The sequence below is a fragment of the Caloenas nicobarica genome, chromosome 18 (assembly GCF_036013445.1).
Source record: "Caloenas nicobarica isolate bCalNic1 chromosome 18, bCalNic1.hap1, whole genome shotgun sequence".
Classification (NCBI taxonomy): Eukaryota; Metazoa; Chordata; class Aves; order Columbiformes; family Columbidae; genus Caloenas; species Caloenas nicobarica.
In genome coordinates, this window is record NC_088262.1 from 4,113,148 (window position 1) to 4,136,528 (window position 23,381).

Consider the following 23,381-nt stretch of genomic DNA (forward strand, 5'->3'; position numbering starts at 1 on the left):
ACTGGAAGGATTTTCTCCAGCAGGCCAGCAGTGAGAAAGGAAAAGGCACATTCTCTTCCACGTCTGGTTTGCCTCTGTGTGCTGAAGAGCGAGCCTGCAGCGGGAGCTGGCACAGAGCACACCCCAGCTCGGGGTTTGCCATCTGCGGATGGGGCCGAGAGCGGAAGGGAAAGCGCCTGCAAGCCGGGTGTGCGCTGGATGCTTCGCTCTTATTAAATTTAGTCCTCACTATGGGTGCGAGGCTCTAACACAAGCAAATCCAGGCTTCTGTGAAAGCTCTGTACTGAACGACAGAGCCAATATCAGGCACAGTCTGAATCTAACCTGCCCCTGATTACAAGTATTTGTAACCCAGAGACCGCAGACGTGCCTTGTTGTGTGCCCTCCTGCAACTTAAAATACAACCCTGGCTCGAAGGTCTCTATTTGCAAACACAGAGGAACAGCGGTTCCTAAATTGCAGGCAAACATTTGACTTCACTCAGCGCGATTCAAAGAATAACCTGCACGAACCCCACCCTCCTGCCCAACGACTCAAGCCCTTAATGCCCAGATAGTTTTCTTTCAGGCCTTATCACAGATAAAATATGGCCCTTTTTTTTGTTGTTGTTAAAGGAGTAGAACCTGCCAAATATTAATATTTACCAACTCTTTCAGAAGGCTGCAAATGTCACTCCTACAGTGTAATAAACTTTGCCGGAAGGGCCCTGATAAATAGAGCGCCTTGCTGTACTGCCCAGAACTAGTTCAGTGTGGCCCGAGTATTGCCAAGGCTGACTGAGGAAGAAAGCATATTTGTACACACAGAACGATTAGCAAGAGAGGCATAAAGTTTAGAAGTGAAAATAAAACAAAGCCCCATTATTAACCAGGGAGGGGGGGAATAATTGAGTCTGCATCCCAGAGAGCAAAGTACATTATGAAAGCTTCGGAGCTAAAACAGTAATTTAAGAGCTTGTCCACAACTTGCAGCAGAAGCTTGAACCATCTTCTTTAGTATTTGGAAAGTGCTAAAGCGTGGCCTACCCCCAACCCAGCCTTCAGAGCAATATTATTTAAAAATAAAATATTTTTACTTTGTAATTTGACCCACAAAATGTCATTTGAGGCATGAGGGAATGTTCCCTTCCTGCCTGAGCTTTAATTCAGAGAGAATGTTTAAACTCAACAGTGTAAAACAGATGCTGAGAAATATATTTGCATTGCACTATATGTTCTTTGGGGCACAAACAGAAGTTGGAAAGTGCCTGTCAATGCACTGTGTGCAGCTACAATCTAAATAATCACTAATAATGTAGAGAAATCGAGAAAAAAAAATACATTCCTAGGATCAGCAGGTTTGTCAATAGAGTTCTAGCAGCTATAAACAACTACATCCACACTAGTTCAAACGGATGAATGTTGCTTGAAAACATGTATCCTTTCACCTTGGCAAATGCCATTATGAAAAAACAAAAAAAAGATTTCTAAAAGTGACTAGGGAGTTGGAAGCTCAAAAGAACACGTTTAACAAGTCCTGATGACCATAAAATGCTGAGCACTCACTCCCTACAGAAGGCAGGCTCCGACTGAATCTTGAATGATGCACTCAAAAATCAAAATATTAGTAACTCAAATTATGCCATACAGTGCTCCAAAATAGGTACTGGGGAGACAAAACCTGCCAGAGCTACTTAAAGGCAGGAAGAAATAAATTATTACTGGGGAAAAAAAAAAAATCCAGATTATGTTAAACCTGGCAAAAGCTAAACCCAGCAGTTCACCCAGCTTTACAAAGCAAACCACAATTAAGAAAAATCTCCTATGGAAGGGGAAACTTCTGTTTAGCCTGCCAGCTAGTCCAAGAGCCTGAACAGCAACACAAACCACCTCAACAAAAATTGCTGCTTGCCAGAGTCACCTAAGAACTTGTATAAGAAGTTAGAAGGAGCAAGCTAAAGAGGCACAGAAATCTGCTCCATTTCCCCCTTTCACACCATCAGGTTTTAATGTTAATGATACGGCTCCGCATGCTTAAACTATTTTTACGCTATGCTCGTCTTCTTGTAGCTCCATCTTGTTCCAGGGCAGATGATTAGAATCAGATTTCTGTGATTTCACTGCAGATTAATTTCGTTAAGAGCTACAGATCTGCAGGGAGAAGAGGGGCTGTGAAGAGGCCAGCAGAACGGTCTCTAACAGCGCTTTCTCCAAAAAGGGTAACAGTATTTTTGCCTTTCCTCCTTACTTTCAAATACTTTTCCTTTTCGTGGCCCCTAGACAGAGTTCTTTGGAAAAACGGACATGCGGGGAAAAGAAACGTGCAAAAAATTTTCCTTTAAATTTTGGTTCCACAGAAAGCTCCCAACCAGTACTTACGAATAGGTTTCAAAAGAGAAGAGGCCCAAGGCAAACCTGCCTGCGCCTGCTGTCCCCAAAGGCAAACAGGCAACTGAGGAGCTGTACACGGGAAATAATTCTGATATATCAAGGTCTGTATGTCCCAACACATGTCACAGGAATAGCTATTAATATACATTTTAGAATGCTGTGCATAAGTGTTTGGATATAGAGGGCTGAAGAACCAAAAAAGTATGTGGAGGTCTGTAATACCATTTGCAATTTTTTCCCAGTCATGAAAAACTAAGAAAACATTGTTATTTTATGGGCAAATGCTACAGAATATAGCACTGAAAACAGGGTTTGACTGTAAAAGTCTCATGGGATCAGAGCATAAAAGTTGTGTGGAGTGTGTAAATACCTGTGTACACACATGCAGAATGTACACTCCTGCGATGCTACATCAGAGACAGAATTCATTCTAAGTGGCTCAGAAAACACAAAGGATGATTCTAATTTTTCATTTGCTTTTATAGACCATGAGAATACTGTTTCCACTTGGGCTTTTTCCTTATTCTAGGTCAATACCATTGACTTCACAAGAAAGAGGTAAAAACATCTCTACATTAATAAAAAGAAAATTATGAGGATCCTCAAAATAATTTTAAGAACTTAAAATGTAATGTAACATAACACAGAAGGGCACAGAAGTTATAAATATGGTGCTATATAAGCAAACAGTAATATACACACACAGAGTTGTATGTATACTGTGCCCAAAGAAGGGGCACAAACCTGTGTCTCTACAAGCACGGTGTGCGAATCCAAATCAAAGACAAATAATAAGGAACATCGGAAGGGTGGAAGGTGAAAGCACTTAGAGTGAATAAGAAGAGAATTACCGGGAGCCTTGCCACTTGGTACCTATGTGAATAGATTTATTTAAAAAAAAAAATTAAAAGGGAAAGAAAAAAGAAAACAGATGTGTTTTCTGAAAGTGAAAGCGGTAAGGAGGATGCGCGTGGCCTTGCAGGACCGAAACCCGGGCGCTTTCCCTGCTAAGGCAGGGCCCGGCACAGCGTCCTGCCAGCGGGGAACCGGCCGCGCCGCCGCGGGGATGGCCGCCCGCACCGCGAAGACGCGCGCGTTTACGGCCCTTTCAGAGGTGGAAGAGAACAAAATGCACTTACGGTTCGCGGAGAACCACCTCCGTCCTCTCGCTACGGCCCGCCCGGGACACCCGGCAGCCCCAGCGCCCGCAGCGCGGCGGCCCCGGGCGCGACGGCGAGAGCGCCCGAGCAGCCCCCACCGGGCCGGGCCCCGCACCCCGGCGGGAGCGGCCCCGGGCGGCGGCGCCTCCGCGCTCCGTCTTCGCCCGCTGCGAGCCCGGCAGGTCCTGGGAGCCGAGAACTGGGACTTTGTAGGCCAGTTGAAGACACAAACCTCTCATCTCGCCCGCAAAGACCCAGCCCTCAACTCGCCCATCAGGCGCAGGTTGCAATTTCTTATTTTTAATTTTTTTAACTCAACTCCTCTCTCCGGCCGGTGCCACCGCAGAGCCCCGGCCCCCGCCCCGGGGCCACCGGGGACCCGGCCGGAGCGCGACCATGCCCCCGGCAGCAGCCACGGCTCCCGGCCGGGGGAGGCAGCGATCCGCGCCGCCCCCTCCCCGAATTTGTGAGCTGGCCCGGGCCGCGGCGGATGGGGGGGGGGGGCGGCCGGTCCCGGAGCTGCGGACGCCCCGGAGCCAACCCCGCACCTCGGGCCGGGCCCCGCAGAGCATCGCGACTCGGCACCGCCGATCCCGATCCTGCGGGAACTTCGTACGCGGGGAAGGGGAAAAAAAAAGAGACACCACCCTGTACAGCTCAAACGGCCAAAAAAGCCCGAGCGCCTCCGTTACCTGCTCTGAGGAGGGAGCAGGGGAAATGGGCTCGGGGGGGACCCTGCGGCCGCCTCCCCTCCCCAGGCCCGCAGGTCCTCGGGATTACGCACAGGAAGGACTCGGGCTGAACTACAACCAAGTGCGGAGAAGCCCCTCTCCTGCCTCCCGCTGCCCAGTTCCTCGCAGATGGGTATTTAAACGGGTATTGATCACGTTGAGATTTTTTCCACCCTTCCTCTTTGCCCTTCCAAAAGGCAAAATTGAAAAAAAAAAAAAAATCGTTGCCACAAGGGACATTGCAACATTTCGCTCGGCTTTTCAAACGCTGCGTCCCGACACAACAAAAAGCAGAGAAGTAGGGGAAAGAAGAGGGAAAAAGAGAAAATAAAAAAAACCAGAACACCCAAAAGCAGCAATTAGGAATAAAAAAGGCCAAAAACCAACACCCAAAAACCACCAAACCAGGCAGAGACGAGCTGCTCCGTGCAACATTAAGGCGCAATCCCGATGCGGCGGAGTTTCTGTCCGGCGGCAGACACACATCCCTCGAAAGTTTGCTCCACGTGTTGCGGCTGCGTCCCGGGAGGGTCGGCGCGGCCCGGCGCACCGGGGCGGTGCGGGTCCGCTCCGCCGCTCCCGCGCCGTTTAAGGAAGCGGCCAGTCCCCACCCCTGCGCCGGGCAGCTGCAGCCCAGCTCGGCAGATCTGGAGGCTCTCCCAGGCCGCCCTCCCCACCCCCTGCCCTCCCCGACGCTCCGCTGGCCCATCCGGCCCCGCACAAGGCAGGAAATGGGCGCCGGTGCCCGCCGCCGTCCCGCCGCGCAGCCCGTCGCCTCCCGCCCTTCCCCGCGCTCCTCCCGCCGGCGCCTCCGCCGGGGCAGCCCCGCCGCGCCGACCTGCGCGCCCCGCGGCACACCGGCGGCGGACGGCGCCCCCTGGCGGCCGCTCTGCGCCGCTGGCGCCGGGCGGGGACCGCGGCGGGCCCGGGGGCTGCGCGGCGGAGCGGGCCCGGGCCCGGGGTGGGGGGCGTGCGGCGGAGCGGGGCCCGGGCGGCCGCGCAGGCCAGCCACGCCGAGGAGCTGCCGGAGCCTCCCTGCCTGTGCGGCGGTACAGCCGCTGGAAGCCCCGCGGCAGCGCTACAGGCCCTGGGGATCCCACTGCCCCGAGCGCAGCAGCCCCTCCGCGCCCCGTGAGTACCGTGTCTGCTCGCAGCCAGCGTCTCCCCGAACTGTTCCCTACATGTGTCCGCGTATGTCCAGCGTTCTCCTGCATGCCGAGAAGCAGCCGTGCAGACACCTTGTCTCTGTCACAGGGATGCCGGGGGACACACTCTTGCCCTCCTGTGTGTCTAGCACCTTTTCATTTACATATCCAGTAAGGCTAGGTGATCGGAACCTGTGCACAAAGTAAAACTGTACAATGTATACATTCTATAAAGGTTTTGCAAAGACCCACTCATATACACACACATTCAGTTAAAAAAAGTGTTTTAAGAAAATACAACAGGTCCCTCAGTACTGCGGGGTCAAGACAAAAGGGACAGCTGAAATGCCATGAAAAAGAGAATTTACTTTCTTCCTGTTTTTCAGTCTCACATTATTCCTTTGCATATCCACACCTGCCTCATGTTTTTCAGCTTTCTGGACTTCTTGGAATGAAACTTTTATATGCTTTGGATACCAACCCAGCATGTGTGGGCCCAACCCAGCATGTGTGGGCCCTACCCACATGTTACAGGAGGCTGGACAGTTACTGCACCTCCCTTAGAGCTTTGCTACAGATCCTCCAAATGCCAAACTGTGGAAAAGGGGACAAAACATGAACATACCACAGACATTTTAAGTTATTTGCATGGCCAAACCCCTGGACAGCTTACTCCAGCATGATAGCAAAGTGATGACCAGTCTAGTAGTATTTTGAAGCCACCAGAAAGATAGGGGATGGCTTGCAAGGTTTTGTCCTACAGAGATCACTCACTGTTCCTGCGAGAGGACAGCAAACAAGGTGATCTTCACTGAAGACCACAGCAGGAACACAGCTCCATCAAGCTGACCAGCAGGCCCACAAGAGAGACAAACCAGAATGAGCTCACATTGATGGGACAGGATTGCCAACACATGGGAATGTCACCATTGTATCTCCTGTACCTGGCAGGAAGACCTCAGCTGAGCAAGAAGCTCCAAACTGGGCTTCAGGAGCTAAACATAAAAATCAAAGCCAGCATCCAGAGACTCCTCTTTTAAATATTTGAGCTCATCAGGACACGAATGCACATCCCTGCTGTCATCTTCGGAATTTTTGTTTCCTCTATACAGAAGCCACATACAGCAACCATGTGTATGCAGGTTGCACTCGAAGCCGTTCTGTGCTCAGAGGTTTGTGGTACCAGCATCATTATGGATGTGGCAAGTGACTCTACCTTGCTTGAGTGGATAGAATGGGACAGAGACAACTTGATCTGTCATGTAACTGCTCCTCTTGATCAACACTGTGAAGCCATCCTCTACACAGAAGAATGTGTTCCTTGGCTGGAAGCCTGATGAATATTTAGAGCCAAGGAACATGTTGTTTAAAACCAATAGTAGAATGCAAATTGAATCATGGACCACGGGCAAAAAGGTTTGAAAGACAGAAGAAGTTGTATGAACATTCTGGAAACAAGACATACTGGTGGAAGGTACAGAAATGAAAAATTTTTTGACCATCTGGAACGGTGACGCCCAGGAATTTGTTCTGCAGTGATGATGCCCAGTGAGTACTGGTAGAAATGAAGACTTCCAAAAACTGTAAAAGACACCTTTTCTCTGGTGAAGGGCATGGATGCCCTTCAGTAGAAATCACTTGGGTTGAACAAGAAAAGGTCTCAACAGGTTTTAGAAATTAAGAGACTGTTGCTCTTACAGAGGCCGCAAGTTACAGCTGCCAACCTCTTAATTTCATTCTCTCTTTTTTTTAAAATACCATTCTTGCTTTTTGGCTGTATCAAAGGGCTGCTCATAACACCACAGACCAATGCTGAACACAACAAATTCATAGCAAATAGCATACTTATGTGTATGGAAGGAAGTGCACAAGCCAGGGAATGGAGAAGTTTCTTCCTAATTAAGCTGATGGCATACTGCTTAGCTGATGTCCTGACCAACTCTTTAATTTGCTATTTTCAGCAGCCTCATACATGCTGCCTCTTGTCTTCATCTTGCTCCCACTGGTGCTGATGTGAAGCGCCTCCTAATTTCCATGAGAGCAGGGCAAGACTTTCACACAACATTTTTGCCCAGCGGGAGCTCTCATGCAGGGAGCCCAGTCCCATGAGCACTGGCAGTCCTTTGGCGGTAACTGGATACGGCACATTTCAGACAAGTCTTCCCTTGGCAGGAGGTACTTCCGTACCTGAGAAGGTCAGGTCTTCGGACTTCATCTCCTCTTGCAAATACCTGCTGGCTGCTTTCCACGGTGTGCAGAACCCGTGTGCTGGGAATGCATTAATTCAGCCCCTTTCTGGATGGGAGCTGCGAAGAGGATTAGCTCTGCATTCAGTTCAGATGTAATCACAAGCATATCAAGTTGTAAAGCATCACGACTTTCACAATTCTATAAATAAACGTAAGCAGTTTGTTTCAAGCCATTTGGCAGCCAAAGGGCTAATATATTTATAACATTAGACCAACAATAGCCAAGAACAATAACTATGGAACAATAGATTCTATCACTCTGAAAACAGCCCTGTTTGGAAAAAAGAAAACATTTTTACAAGAGCCACGAACCAGATGGAGTAGCTTCTTTATAGGTCTTCACGAAGTGGAAGACTGCAGTGATACCTCCAAAGTCAGGAGGGAACTTCTGCCTGTTGGTGACTGGGACACACTTAGACCCTGTGGACTTGATTTGGTCAAGTTGAATGCGTGCACTAATCTGAGTTTTTCTTTCTTGATCCTGCCTATACTTAAGCAATACCTTTCTCTGCAAGTAGATCCATTGATTTGTTAACCTTCCAGCATGTGGTACTAAGCAGCATGTAAGCAAGTGTGGCTTGTAGCCAACAGCTTGGTATTTCAGCATCAGACCTTGCTGACAAAAAAGTTAAACTTGAAGGCAATGTAGTGAGAGAAATAATTGAAACTCCACTGCTGGCACAGCATGAAATTCACTGCTCTTCACCTGAAAATATGAATCCATGCTGGAGACCCAGAGTCGGATTTTTTCACTTTTAAAGCATGTGTGCTTGTGTGTATTTGGGGAGAGCAGAAAATCACAGGACTAACAAGCTATGATTAAGCTCAGAAATAATGGCTTCCTGTTCAAACACAGAGCTATGTCTCTTCTTAGTACAACTATCTCATCCCCAATTGTGTCTATTAAAGACAATTACCAGGGGAGACAGATATGCGTAACCAGATGTGGAAACAACGGTCATGTTATGCACAGTGCCATATGCAGTTTAAATTCTTTGGGGCTGAACAAGTTACATATAAAAAAAAATTGTATGTGTGCGTGTTTGTGCACCAAGGAGCAGCTGTCAATGGGGAAATCCCCTTAGCCCACTTTAATCCTACGTTCCACAATCCCCAGGGATTAAACAAATGCACTAACATTATTTACTGTAATGCTCCCTCCCTGGGCGGCTTCAGTCCATGAAATCCACTCCAGCATTTGCAAGTTCCAGTTGTGAAATAGGCTGCGCACAGTCTATATTTGGTATCTCGCAAGAACTCTCTCGGTTGGGTCCGGAGTGATGAAAGGACAGGTGTCAGGAACTCAGCTCAAGCAGAGGTTAACGGGCAGTGGGCTCAGAGTGGGAGCTTATTTCTTGCTGCACAGGTCTTACTGGGGCACCAAGGTACTGCAGTGACTGCTGAGAGGGGACAGTGTTCACAGGGCTACACAATACACTTTCTTAAAGATGCTGCCATAGTACTGTTCCTCCCAGCTACACACTGCAAGTATGAAATGAGGCTTTAAACCCAGCTACGCCGGTAAAGCCTCATGTGCTTTCTGCTTTCCTCTTCCTATAATTAAATAAGTGTTTGAACTAGGGTATGATTAGTGACAAGGATCGCATCAATTTAGATGCACAATCCTCACAGTCCCCATAAAGCTGTGACAGTGCAAACTGCATCATGCCATCAAGCTCTCGTGACCATTTGGGTTCAATCGATGACCACAGCACCCAACAATAACATACGAAAGTTTCAAGCTGGGGCTCTCAAGAATCCAATGCTAGCTGATTGCTCTGTCTCTTTTTTGAGCTTCCCATCTAAGTTTATTATAGCTTCTTCGAAGACAGTAAATATTACATTCTATATTAAGCTGTCCTTGTTTTGAATTCATATATAGTTTAAATTCTTCAACTTACGTGATCGTACCAACTACAGTTTGAATTACTGCTGCCACAAATGAGACAGCAGGTCACAGTCACAGGGAACATCACCCTGAAGAAGCCACTGCTGTTAGCACAGGGACAGGTCTGGCCCTGCGTCCTTGAGGCAGCCGCAAACAGAACAAACTTCAAAGGCAAAGGAGTTTCACAAAATGGCTCAAGTTGGAAGGGACCTCTGTAGGTCTCCTGGTCCACCCACCACTCGAGCAGAGTCACCTAAAGGCAGCTGCCCAGATGGCTTTTGAATATCTCCAAGGATGGAGACTCCACAACCCCCCTGGGCAGCCTGTTCCAGTGCTCAGTCACCCTCACTTGAAAAAGCGATTCCTGATGTTCAGAAGGAACCTCCTGTGTTTCAGTTTGTGCCCTGTGCCTCTTGTCCTGTTTGTTGTTGATGCTTTTTGCACTGCTGACATGATGTCTCATGCTGGACTCTGAAGCCTGGCTTTGGCACCATCATCACCAGGCCAGCAGAGCTGTGTTGTGCTAAAAGCAAAGGAAATCTTTCTCCATGATATGAGATTCATATGAGGACTGACAGTTCAGAAGCTATATTAACCCAACATCTGACGCTGCTTCCATGGCACTGCATTTACAAACATATAATTTCATCAGTTCCAGTGTAATTTTTTTCCAGTTTATACCGAGGTCATAATAAAAGCTGTACTCTTGTTACTGCCCTTCATCCCACAACAGCTTGCTTACCGCAGTAAACTTCAGTCAGTGGTAAATGCAAGAGGGTACTCACAGGGATAAGGAGAACCCCTGTGCACAAACCTTCCAGGCCTGGGCTCTGAGCTTATGTTTCTTTCACGCAGTTTATAGCAGGAACGTGAATATGCACCTGAAAGAGAAAGAGGGAGATGAGCGGGTCTTCTGTGACCAGCAGGCACCGTGCTGCTGAGGTTAAACAGACTATGGAGGAGATGAGATTAGAAATCTCCCATCCATCCCCCTTGCTCCTCCTTCCCTGCGTAACTGAAGCTCATTTCAGACACACAGCCTGGAGTCCCAGCTGGCATCTTACGGGCTTCACAGAAGCAGTCACTGCCATTCAGCACCACTTTTTCCATTTAAATTCTGGTTTCACAGGTTCCCTTGGGAAACCAAGGCACCCAGCGCTGCTCACATCACACCAGCAGGGCAGCAAGGACTCCCACTCACTCTCCTGGGTGCCCAGAGCTCATTCACAAAATCCTGCTGCCACCACTCATGACGTTACACCTTGTGCTCTGGGGAGCAGCAGCAGCTGTGCTGAGCCCCTCATTCCTCCTGGTCAGGGAGGCACATCCGGACCTTTTCATTAGTATCTAATTATAGATGACAGCAGCACCCTCAGGGCTGGACCTCTGTAAGAGTCGCTACACTTGTACCAAAGCAAAAATGCAGCTGGGATCCTCATGGAGGAACTTCACAACTGCTGCCCTCCTCATGTTTCCAGAAAAGGGGACACCAGTAATGCTGCCCCTTGAACACAGAATGAGGAGACTCACTTTGCCTTTCCTACAGTTGCCATAGACGGAGTTCTTGGGTGAAAAAACATATTCTTATTTCCTATCTCTCTGTCTTTTTTAAAATTATGAACTACTGCAGCATTCAATGGATTACTATTCGCAAACACGTACCTGCTCCTCTGGCAGAACAAATCAAGTAATTTCTGTTTCTGCTTGAGCCTTCGGCATGCAGACAAAAACATTTTTTATTCATCAGTGGTAAAAGGCTACAGCCATTTGACTTTAAACACAGACATGCTTCTGGGCTCTCTTCCAGGAAGCCTGTGTCACCCAGGCTTTAGATCGATATGTTTGTCTGCAAAGTCACCCTTTTGATCTGTAATTTTTCATTTTGACACAAGAAATGCCTTTTGGTCAAACTTCAGCAGTCCATTGAATTCCAGGCATGATGGAAACGGGAATCACATTGCTGTAGCCATGTGAAGATTTCCACAGTTTGGGGTTTATTTACTCATGGGTTAATTTACCCAGCCATATATTTGTGATTCAGATAACACTGCAAATACTGTTCTCCTCCCTCATCTAAGATCTCTGCCTTCCCCTCAACTGTTGGTGGCCTCACCAGCAGTTGTAGCTTTAATAAAATACTTTGTACATTTAGTTGTCTGATCTGCAGGAAGCGTTACTGCGGTTCCCTGTTGAAGGTGCTGAGCATCCTCACAGCTTGGCCCTGTCGTTTGCCGTGTACCCAGGCAGGGCCCGGCTGCCGGGACAGCAACCGCGCCGCTGAGAACACCACCCGCTATTTGCGCAACTTGGCACGTGTATTTTATTTCAAAGTTCAAGGTTTCATGGCTTTCTGTTTTTTCCTTTTTTTTTTTTTTTTTTTTTTTTTTTTTTTTTTTAAAAAAAGGTGTCAGCCATCCCATGGAGGGATACCCAAAAAACAAGAGAGCTGGGAAGAACAATCCAACACTATTAATGGGACAAGCGAGTCTGAACAGCTTTTGGGACAATCCCCCTGCCCAGCTCCAGGCAGCAGGGTCTGAGCAAGGCTTTCCAGTGATCCCACTGCTCTTTCTGAGCCACACACAGCTCCTCCTGTGTTGCTAACGCACTGGTTTTCAGTGAAGTTTGACCCGAGGGAGGACGCGACAGACGCTCAGGAGAGTTGCAAAGCCCTGAAAATGTTATTATAATCTGAACAAAGAACACAATGCTTTTAGTCCCCATTCACATCTTACCTTTCAAAAGCAAGCATTTTCTGTCAGCCTCTCAAAAATACATACAATACACAACTCAGAAATACTGCTGTTATAATTGATTCATTTTTACACTTATTTTAAAGTAGTCATGAAGATGTCTGGATTCTGAATAACTGGTTTGTCAAACCAAAAAGGTCAGGAAATTCTCTACCTAAATATGGCCAAGATTTTCAGCAGTATCACATCTTTTAAGTACATTAACTGCAATGTGTTTTAGTAGGTAATTAAAAGGGGCCTCATCTTTATCCTCATTTAATAACTTCTCATTTCATGGCGTGTTATATTCAGAGGGAGACTGCTCAGTATTTTCTGGAATAAAATCAAAGATTTTAAGCAACTCAAATGGGGCACTTATTTTTTTTATGTTTTTGGTAAGGACTTGTGTCCAAAATAAACAACTCTCTCTTACCCAGCAAAAAAACCCCAAACCAAAACCACCTCCAGCACAGTTATGATCAGATCATAAGCATCTTGATTAAAGCTGATTGACATATCAGGACTTTAACTATTAAATGTATTGCCTGAGTGGGATGAGTGTGTCTGTGAAGAGCTGGGGAGCCTTGAAGACAACAGCGTGAGCAGGACGGCACACAGAGAACTTGCGCGTTTCTGAACAGAAAGGTGAGCAGGTGAGCTTGTTCCGAGGGTGAAGACGCACACCAGTAGTCCCAGCACAGAGCCCTCCTGTGGGCCCCTTCCCGAGGAGCTGGGCAAAGACCCTGCGAAGGACCTTCCTCCCAAGACACCCAGAGTCAGAAGCAAATACTCCAGTTCTGCGGAGACTGAAGTTAAGCAAGTGGTAAGCTGTCTGGATGCGTTATAGCCACAGAGAACAGCAATGCCAGAGCTTTATTGAAATACCCGGATCTTAGTCCTGGGTTCGTGGCACACGTTTGGGCAAGACTCAACTGCTCGAGTTTACGGGATGGCAAGCCTGTTTCAGGGAGGACCTCGGTTTCACAATTGGTTTCAACCAGAAACAAGCCCACATAATTCTGAAATTCTCTGCAAAAGCTGCAAGATGGCTTTTGAATCATTAGGAACGGTTTGGTTTGACATTCTGATGTGAGATGCTGAAGAATTAAAAAAAAAAAAACCAAAACACAAACCCAAAAGTCAAAATAGGGTGTTTCAAAGCTGGAACTTTCATCTTCAAAAGCCTCCAACAAAGCTGACAAGGTTTTGACAGCACTGCATTTTCCAAGTAAAATGGTGTCTACATTTTTCTAAACAAGTCTTAAATTGCATTTCCTGTTTTTATATAAAAATGTACTACAGCTTTTTTTGTGGCTTGTTAATAACGTACTGTACAACCATTTTGTACAAACCTCCCAAAACACCTTATGTACACATACTTCCAATACCTATTGAGAAAGACAAACAGCCTCCTACCCAGTCAGTCCCAGGCTAAGGGGTAAACAGCAAAACCCGGCTTTTTTCTAAGCATCAAGGAAAGCAGCTAGTTTTTCAGAAGAGGCTTCTCAGCTCTTCCCAGATACGTGGTTATTGTGATTTTGCAGTGAAATGACTCCATTCTTTACATATTTTAAGCTGTCTGAAAGCAGTGATAAGCAAAGTGATGTTATCCAGAGCCAGCAGAAACGCCCCTGCACATGTAAATCTTCGCACAGCTTTATGTATTAAGAACCAAGCAATCAAGGTCAGTTCTGGGTAAATGGTAAAACTGCACTAGGCTTTTCACAGCTGTATTTGTTTATTCCACGATTTGGCTTCCCTCTACCATTTAAGGGCTCTGTATGCGAGAATTACACCCAAACCAGCACCTATGGAGAGGGGATTCATCACTTCCAAGCTCACCACACACTTCCTCCACAGCAATGCGAACATCAGGTTTATTTTAACGACGATTCATTGCATTCAAAGCAACTGTCCTGAAGCGAACCCACAGAGCGATCCCTGCTGCAGCAGCAGTTGCTGTGGTCCCGCAGCAGAGCTGTGATGCGCAGCACGGCTCGTCCGCAGCAGGGCAGGGGCTCCCGGGGGCGCAGGGCTCCATCCCGGCCAGACCTTTCCTCCTGCGTTCCCGGGTTGGAGGCTCCACGGATGCCGCCCGCGGGCTCACCCCACGCCCACGAACTCCCCACCAGGTCTGCGACAAAGACACCGCGGCCACGTTGGGAACTCACGGGACCTGCAGCCACCCACGGGCTCTGTAGCCCCGCTCCCCGGGATCCGCCGCTTCCCCGCCCCGCTGGGTCGCGGGGCTCCCCGGGCGAACACCGCGGCTCCGGAGCAAAAATGGTCCGCACAACAGGCGGCGTCCGCGGCCTTCCCGCGGCGCGGGTACCAGCGCACTGCGCTGCCTCAGCAGGCACGGACGGGGTTCGAACCCGCGATCTTCGGTTTACGAGACCGACGCCTTACCACTTGGCCACCGCGCCTGACGGGCTAGCAGCACCCACGCGCCGCCAGTGGAAGCCGGCGAGTCGCCCGCCCGCCGCCGGGGCCTGCCCGCCCGCCCGCGGAGCTGCCGGCGGAGGAACGAGGCGGCTCCCCCCGCCGAGAGCGGGAGACGCCGCCCGGACCGCGGCGGGTCCGGCGGGCACGTGCGGGCGCTGGGCGGGGCCGCGGCGGCCGCGGGGTGGGGCGGCGGGAACGGGCGGTGACCGCCCTGCGGACCCGCCCAGGGCGGGGGGCGTGGCCCAGCGCGTCCCCGCCCGCTGCCGCTCCCCTGCCCGCCGGCAGCGCGCCGCTGTCCCCCCGGGGAGAGCTGCCCCGGAAACCCGCTTCTGCTAAAGCCACCCCCGCAGCTGGCCCTTCCCGTCAGGGCATTACCCAAAGAAGACCATCAAATTGTCGGGGAACGTCTGTTTTTCTTTCTCCTGGTTAACAACTCCTGATGTTTCTCACGACAGAGTGAACCTGTGCGCCACTACAGAGACGCAGACTTGCCCAAGGAAACAAACTGTGCCTATTTTGTACAGAAAAAAAGTCTGTTGCTAAGCTTGCACGTTCAGCCCTGCTGCTCTCTGGTGTCTGGCACCTGCTAAGGAGCATGCTGGCCCCATCTCCCGGTTTCGGGGAGAGGGGGGCTGCCCCCCAAAGCACGAGCAGTGGGACCGGGCCCTGCTCACAGCCTGTTCTGCTGGGGACGCAGACCCCGGGGAGGCTCAGCACACGGGGACCCGGCCGGGGGGACCCAGGCACAGCTCAGCTCCTGCCCTGCTGCTGCCTCCCATCACCGCGTGCCAAGCGACAGCGTTTCCACCCCTTCCCTTGGGACAATATCGGGCAATCTGGCATGGTTTTGTGTCAGGAAGCGTTTCCTGATATTCAAAGTGAATTTTCACATTTTACTTCAATACCGTTATCTTCTGTTTACGTAGTAAAATAATAATAGCATAAATCATAAATACAATACTACGTTATTAATATTTCCTCCTTCGGGTTTCCAGCCACCAAATATTTAGTCTTATGGCTAATGCTTGGTTAAAACCCAAGAAATGAATCAGCTCTCATTTTTATCACCACTAGCTGTAGGGCAGGAGGGAGAAATATGAAGGATGTGGTTTTGAACCATTTTGCTTTGAATTGAAACTTCTCGTTTCGATTGCTAGTTTTCAGCCATTGCTGGGCAGCAGAAAGTAATCTGGTATTTTTTGGCTTGCATACTCCTCCTGAAAAACACAAACCAAATCAACCAGCAGCTAAGTTCCATCTACCTTATTTAGTGCCACAGTCCAGCTCTTCTGTCATTCTTTTCAGAAAGAGCCCACACTGTGAGTTGTAAGCCTTATGTTACATGCTATTGAATCAAAATATTAACTACCTTGTCTGAGAGCAAGCTAAGGCACAAAGATCTCTGTGTGAGGAAATTCGAGTTTAAGCACTATACCAGAAGACATGCTGACACATTATCACCGCAAAGTTGTTTTAAAATCACCGTTAACCCAAATAGTTATGGTTATACATCTGGGACAATCTTCAATTTACTAGTCACATGCTCTAATCCCTTTTTTTGCATCCAAAAAGCAGCTGGCTCCAAGGACAAAGCTCACCCCAAGTTATGCAGACGAGGAGGGTCCCTGCTGCATTACGTGGGTCAAAAGACCTTTAGAGTGGAGTGGCACATCCCAGATCCCTGTCTGCCATCAGAGATCTGGCAAAACGTTCTAACATACGCCATCAAAACAGCAAACGGAGCAAGGGAAAGTAAAGTCACAGCTTTGAGACCACTGCGCTGAACAAAACGTGTCTGCCAAGACAACGCGAGGTCAGAGCCTGCTGCCACATCACAGGAGCTGGCCCATGTACCCACTCGCAGCTCACAAGAGATGTATTTTCCCTTTTGTAACAGCTCTCCTTGCCACCATCCAGGTTTTCTGGAGTCAGAACCACAATCTGTTTCCTACTCTGCTATTGCCTCGTTTAACCTTTGTCTGTTCCAAACCTCATTTCCCTCCTCCCTCGCCCCTCAATTGATAAGAGCAAGACAAAAATCACCTCACAGGGAGCTCTGAGCTTTAATTCCTGGTTGCAAAATGACCCAAAGTTTTCAGCTTTCCCCAGCACAGTAAGAACAGCATCACTTGTTAGAAACTATTACAGACTTTGTGATATATATTGTTGGCACATTCCTATCCCCAGAGTAACAGCTGATTTACTTTCCCAGTGTGTCTTGCGTACCAGCGAGCAACTGATCTGGAAGTAGGTCAGTAGTACGGCACGTTAGCCTGAGCTGCTGAGATTTGGGAACAAAACCTCTTTTAGGCGCCCACAGACCAAGCCCGGGCTGCCCCCGAGGCGGCCGTGCCTGCGGCGCCCTCCCCTCGCTCCACACAGGCCCTCACAAAAACAGTAGCCTTGAACCAAAGCAGCTCATCGCTTACTAGGCTACTTTTTTACTCCAGCAGTTAAAATAAAGACCAGAGAAGATGCCAGCAAGCCTGGCAGCTCAAATAGGAGAAGATTTAAAAAAAAATTACCTCAGAGTGCGGGGCAAGCGGACCCTGCAGGCACCGGTGTGTCCTCTGCCCTCCCGCCTCACAGGGAGCCTGTTCCACTGGCAACATGGCGAGTCCTGGTCGAGCAGCCCCCAGTCCAAGGGTCTCCTTTTGTCCCCACAGCCTCCACACACCGCACGGGTGAGGGACCCCGGCTCCCAGCCGCTGCCCCGGGTTTCCACACGCCGCCCTGGTCCATCAAGCACTAACCAAGCACACCCGGGCAGGGACAGGCTGCTGCCAGGGCCATCCCTCAGGCCCCAGCACAGGTGAGCGTAATAAAGTCATTTTCTTTAATTTACCTGTGAACCTCCTCTCTCCAGTGCCCTGTGGGCACGACCTGGGCTGGTCAGGGTTGGTCATGCAAGGTCAGTCTGTGCACCAGCCCCCCCGAGGACATGGCTCCGGGCTGTGCCCTCCCCACGGCAGCTTGCTGCTCCCCAGGAAAAGAGGCAGAGCACACGCTTGTTAGCCACATGGGTCAGTAAATAATTATATTTCAGTTAAGATTACAAAGCTGGCTCCAAATCCTGCAAACAGCTCACAGCCAGAGTTGCCATCAGTTGAGAAGGGGAGTGTTGTGAGTGGGGAGATTAATGGGTTGGTCCTGTGAATCTTTGGCCTTATGCATCCCACAAAGGTCCTGGAAATTTAGCGTAGTTGTGGCTGTCAGGTAAGGCATGTACTGAGACAAACTCATTCCCTAGTGTCATCCACATACTTAACGAGGTTGGCGTTTGGGCAGGCGAGAGCAGAACTGTGCAATCCTTCTTTAAATGACGTGCACCACCGCGTGTGCCAGGGATGCAGCGTAAAGAGGGACACTGAACCAGCCGCCCACGACACACAACTTTTTAATCATGCAAGGAAAGCAAATAATTTATTTACATTTCTGATTGTACATTACAGCTACCTGAAAGGATCCACATTACCAAGGACAGCTTTATTGTCCCCCAAAAAGTATTTCAACAAAATACAGAGAAAATAGTGTAATGGCACATTGCAACGGTACTGACATCACTTTGCTTGTGTTGTAAATTATAGAACAAGATGAAAAATAGTCATGTGTGACTTTTGCTGGCTGCTTTTTTCAGTTTTTTTCAATAACAATGGAGTGAGTGGACTCTGCCCATTTTTGTACTAAGCAGCCTTTGAAGTAAAAATTAAAACCACCTCCTTGCTTCTAAGGCAGCTTTATAAAATCTGTCAAGTAGGTGCCAAATTCAGTCAAAAAATTTTGCTCCATGAGAATGGCACATGTTATTTTATAGATCAAAACTTTACATTTTGGGAGATTTAGGGGATATTGATGATTTCTAACTTGTGACTTACCACAATTTATTATCTTCCTGTGTCCAGGGGCTGGTGAGTGGGTATTGATTAACAAGGTGTGAGAGAGGGAACAATTCAAGCATCTCACCAGATGAGGGGGTCAACACTCAATAAATGAACGCACCAGCTCAAGAAGAGTTGGTGGAAGGGAAGGACACGTCCAGGACCAGGTCCCTGTTTGCATGTTACAGATGGCCCCGTCTCAGAACACATCTATTTAGCTTCCCAAATGCTGCAGGAGAGTGCTGCGCTACAGACCTCACGGAAGGAGTTTATTCTGCAGTTGCCAAAATGCAGAAAGCAAACCACCAAATTTCTCACTCCTGCAAGAGGAAGATCTGCAGTCATGCAGATCCAGAGTCAGTCCTTAGGAAAAGCTGCCACAGAAGTCAGGGAAGGAACAGAAGAAGTAATCCAAAGCATTTCACCCTTTCTAAGAAGGAAGGTCTCTGAATTGGTAATGCTATAGTTCTTTCCCTTTCAACGGGCGAAGTAAGTCACTCACTCCCTCCCACAAAATAATCCCAGAACTGAAGTTAACCTGAAATGGACAATGTGTTCAAATGAGGTTTTGGTCTGATGTCCATTTCAAGTATAAAAAGAAGCAAATAAGAAGCAAATTGGCTTTAGTGTGAATAAAAACTATAACCACCAAGTCAGGACCATAACAATTAGTTAGGTGTTTTATTATTTTGACGTAACTGAAACCAGCAAGTGGATAGAGTTGGTCTCATAACAACACTAGAACAATAAATCTGGGGAGTGTGTGTGTGACATTGCCTTACAAAAGAGAACAGCCATCTGACACAACATTTCTCAAAGAAGACAAAAAAGTGCTAATTATGTTAAATTTCACTTGCTACATAATTTAGACCATGACCTAGTGCTTCTAAAAAAACCTGTACAAAATGAGTATTTTTTACATCTCAGAGGCACATGAATACAAATCTGATCTATTTTATATATACACATGTACATTACAAGAAAACCAGAGATGAAGATCAAATGAAAAAAGTGTATATAAAAAGCACTCAAAACAGGAGATAAAATGTGAAAATAAAAAGTATCCTCACAACAGAGAAAGGCACAAATACTAAAATATGTAACCATGCAAAAATGTAAGTACAGTCTGTGCAACAAAGCAAAGCAAATGGCTCCCACAACTGATTAAATTCTCAAAATATCTCAGTATTTAAACATACTGTCAGTGCAACATTTACTGCCCTGTAGTGTACTGAAGTGTTCACATAATATGAAATTCTTGGTTCCTCTTCCGGCTTCCTTTCTCCAGAGCCAGAATAATTTATCTGCGGATAAGGTATTAAATAAAATGGTGTCTTCAGGACCTCACAAAAGGCATGGACAGGACTGGCCTGGTATAAAGACGGCTAAAATTCTTCGTCTCAGTAGCTGAAGCCGTACTGAAACCATAAATATTGTGTTTGTCCCTCCCATCTGCTCAGAGCAGCTGCCCCAAGGCACACGGATGCTCTGACAGTGGACACGGTGGCTGGGGACAAGACCGGGAGCGTAAATGTCAACAGATTGAGGAAGTTGTCAACAGTATTGGGGAAGAACCCCACAAAGAAATTACTCTCTTGCACACCAGAGCAACTCCCGTGAGCTATGCAAGATTACACGGTTCAGACCAAACACCTACTGCGATCCTTATCAAACTGTAAAGACATATGCAGAGTTTCATTAAATAAGAAACCCACATGTGCCACGTGCTTCAATAACAAACTGCTCTGAGGATCAGTATTTTGGATTGAAAAATACTGAGAAAAACAACCCTGAGGATGCTGCAAAGGAAAAAATGCAAACAACTGTTGAACTATATCCTTTAAAATCAGCTGTGTGACATCACCTGTCATGCCTTCTTGACAATGTTCCTTGAGTAATAAATGACATAACAAAAATATGAGCATTGCTACTTACAACAGAACCAATCCAGGAACTGTTCAGTAAAAGTTTGAGTCAAGTTTTCACTGAAACCAAGAGAAGCCAAGCTGCTGGTTTGGCAAGTGTTTGATCATCTGCTACTTCCTTCCTTCCTTGGAAAAAATCCCTCAGATCACACCATACAGTATTTGTTTTAATACAAAACCACTGTACATTCACTGCCATTAAAGAAGGAAAAACAAGTATTTATTTATTTGTAAATTCTAGTTCTTAGATTCATCACGTCATTAGCACTATGAAGCAGAGACCACTGGACAGTGACTGATGTCACAGGTCACAACCTATGCTTATGTATCAGCTTCCAAGCCCTCAATTACTGACCAGACTGGGGAGCCCAAATACTGGGCCAAGATCCTCTCTGCTGAGTAATGCAGCTCTGCTGAAGTCAATATAGCTTTGCTGCATTCAGACAATAGAATATTTGTCAGTATACATATCTTTGAGAATTAATAACATTGTGTTCAATTCCCTACAGAGCTGGCTGAGAAATACCAGAATTTCTCTCAAGACCATAGAATGAAAGTTGGCAGCAAAAGGGTATCACCGTATTAATTTTTTGAGACTTGCTACAAATTTGCATATTAAAATCTCCTTAGAAACAGATGGGATGGTTAGAGTTTGGCACTGTTGCAATTCAAAACATACATTCTCAGACAGCTCGCGTTTTTAATACAAGTTATTCAAAAAACTGAGAACAACTCTTTTGATGTCAAGATAGTTTTGAATCAGTATCACACTCTGAAATCAGAACAAGGCGGCAGCTGAATACTGATGTCTGGAAGGAAGCAGCCAATAGCAGAAAAATCTCAAGAGACTACATTTCAGGTACTCATAGGTGCAAGTTTTGAAAGAGGCATTTTTTCCGCAGTAGCGTGTGTGTGGGATTAGCTGCTGAAGGACAGCTGCCACCAGAAGCAAGTTATCTTTTTTCACTGTACAGAAATACCTGCAGTGGTTTGCAACTGGTTTGACCAGAATATCACTTAGCTTTTCAGAATCTACAGCAGAATGAGCTAAGGAGCAGATCAAGATACAGTACCTTGGATTGTCTTTGCATCCCTGAAGGTTAAATAAGAAGCACGGTTTCAGCACAAGAATGTTTACTGGATTTGCATATTGCTATAATGAGATGATAATGCATTTCTGTTTGAGGTTATTTACCCAGGGAAGTGAAGCCATTGTTCCCCCAACAGTAACACTGACACAGAGGCAGACTGTACTTCCCCAGCTGGCCTGTGAGCACAAATGAAGCTCACAGTAAAGAAATACGAATTTAACAGAGAATAGACACTGAAACCGGTGTCTTCCTACCTCCCACAATCTCCCGTCTGTTCTACCAACAGATCTGTCTGATGCTTGATCGAAATACGCACTCTCTGGAATGCCAATATCGGATTACTCTTCTTCCTTCCCAGCAACTCATCGTTACCAAGTTACCTGCATGTCATAAAATGTGATGACTTCTTTTCTGGGATAGAAGTTGTCTCCAAGGCTTGGATTGCAAGACAAGTTGGTCTGTAGTTATTATACAATCCGTAGTTATTGTAGTTAGCCTAGGAATGCAATTACTAATTAGCATTTTTAGAAGTGAATACCTTAAAGGAAAATGCATCTGCCAGTGAAATGCCTCTTCCACCTGCAGCTCACACTATTTGGCAAACACAACAAGTATTTGGATATGTATTTGAACAGTACCACAGATCCAGAAGTATAACTCCTTTATGCAATAAGACAAAGCTACAAACACCACCAACATGGTGGTAAGACAACTCTTCAAGTGCAAACACTGGAGCAAGGAACAGCTTCTAAATTGCTAAAGCAGCTGGGTACAGAGCTAAACCAGACAACCTGGAAGCCTTTAGAAAATCTGCAGCTGGGTACCCTTGGCTAGAGTGCCACTTTCAGGATTTCCACCACATTTAGTGACTATTTGTTACTATCAGTGACTATTTAACTCTTGCATGTAGTTACCAGCACAAAAACTTGGCTATCGCTATAATCATGTCGCCTTCTGTTCACGTCCACAGGCTCTGTGGTCTCAGTGAAGTAAGCCAGGCTCTCTGCTTCCCAAGTGCTCAGCATAATTTTCAGTGAAATAGTCCTCAACGTTTGCTGATGTTCTACCTTAATGAGAAAGGGGCTTAGATTGTTAAAATTTTGAAGCTGAGTCCAGTTTACTTAAAAATATTTAGGGGAAAACACTCGAGTCACCAGTCTGACCTGCAACAGCTTCACTCATCTTTAAGTCCACTGCAGGACAGAAGTGTCACTCCTGGAACAGAGCTGGGGGCAGCTCACCCAGCCCTGCTTGTCACAGCAGGTCAGCAACAGCCACCTGACAATTTGAAACAGTCCTGTGTGGCCTACAAAAAGAGCAAAGTCCTTGGCACAACCCACAGACAGCACCACACAAAGGAAATGCCATCACTAAAGTGCAGGGGAAGAGTCCCATAGGCAGGGAGTTAGAAGTAGCACCAAGCTGGCTTAATTGTTCCTCTCCTACCTTCTGGTGGCACATCCAGAAGCAGCAGCAGGTGGCAAAGGCATGTGCGTGGGGTGTCCAGGGTGCTCCACCTGCTTCTCCACAAACAGATGCTGCTGCAATTTAGCACAGGACATTTTACACCATCCCTGGGTGGCAAAGGAGTATTTTTTAAATCCCTTCCTCCAGATGAGCCTTCCTGGAGCCTCAGGAAACCAGCCCCGAGACATCAGTTTGAACAAGAGTATACCATTTCTCCCAGAGCACTGAAGTCCTACAGACACCTTTGTGCGCTGGGATGTTATATCTCATAGTAATTCCTCTGATTCCTCTTGCTTTCCAG

At 47.3% G+C, this 23,381-nt stretch overlaps 1 non-coding gene across 1 annotated transcript; it reads right to left on the bottom strand.

Annotated features, from left to right (window-relative positions):
* Positions 1-14,628: 14,628 nt before the first annotated feature.
* On the bottom strand, positions 14,629-14,700 carry TRNAT-CGU (transfer RNA threonine (anticodon CGU)). Its single transcript has one exon. It is a non-coding gene; the product is annotated as a tRNA-Thr (tRNA).
* Positions 14,701-23,381: the final 8,681 nt, after the last annotated feature.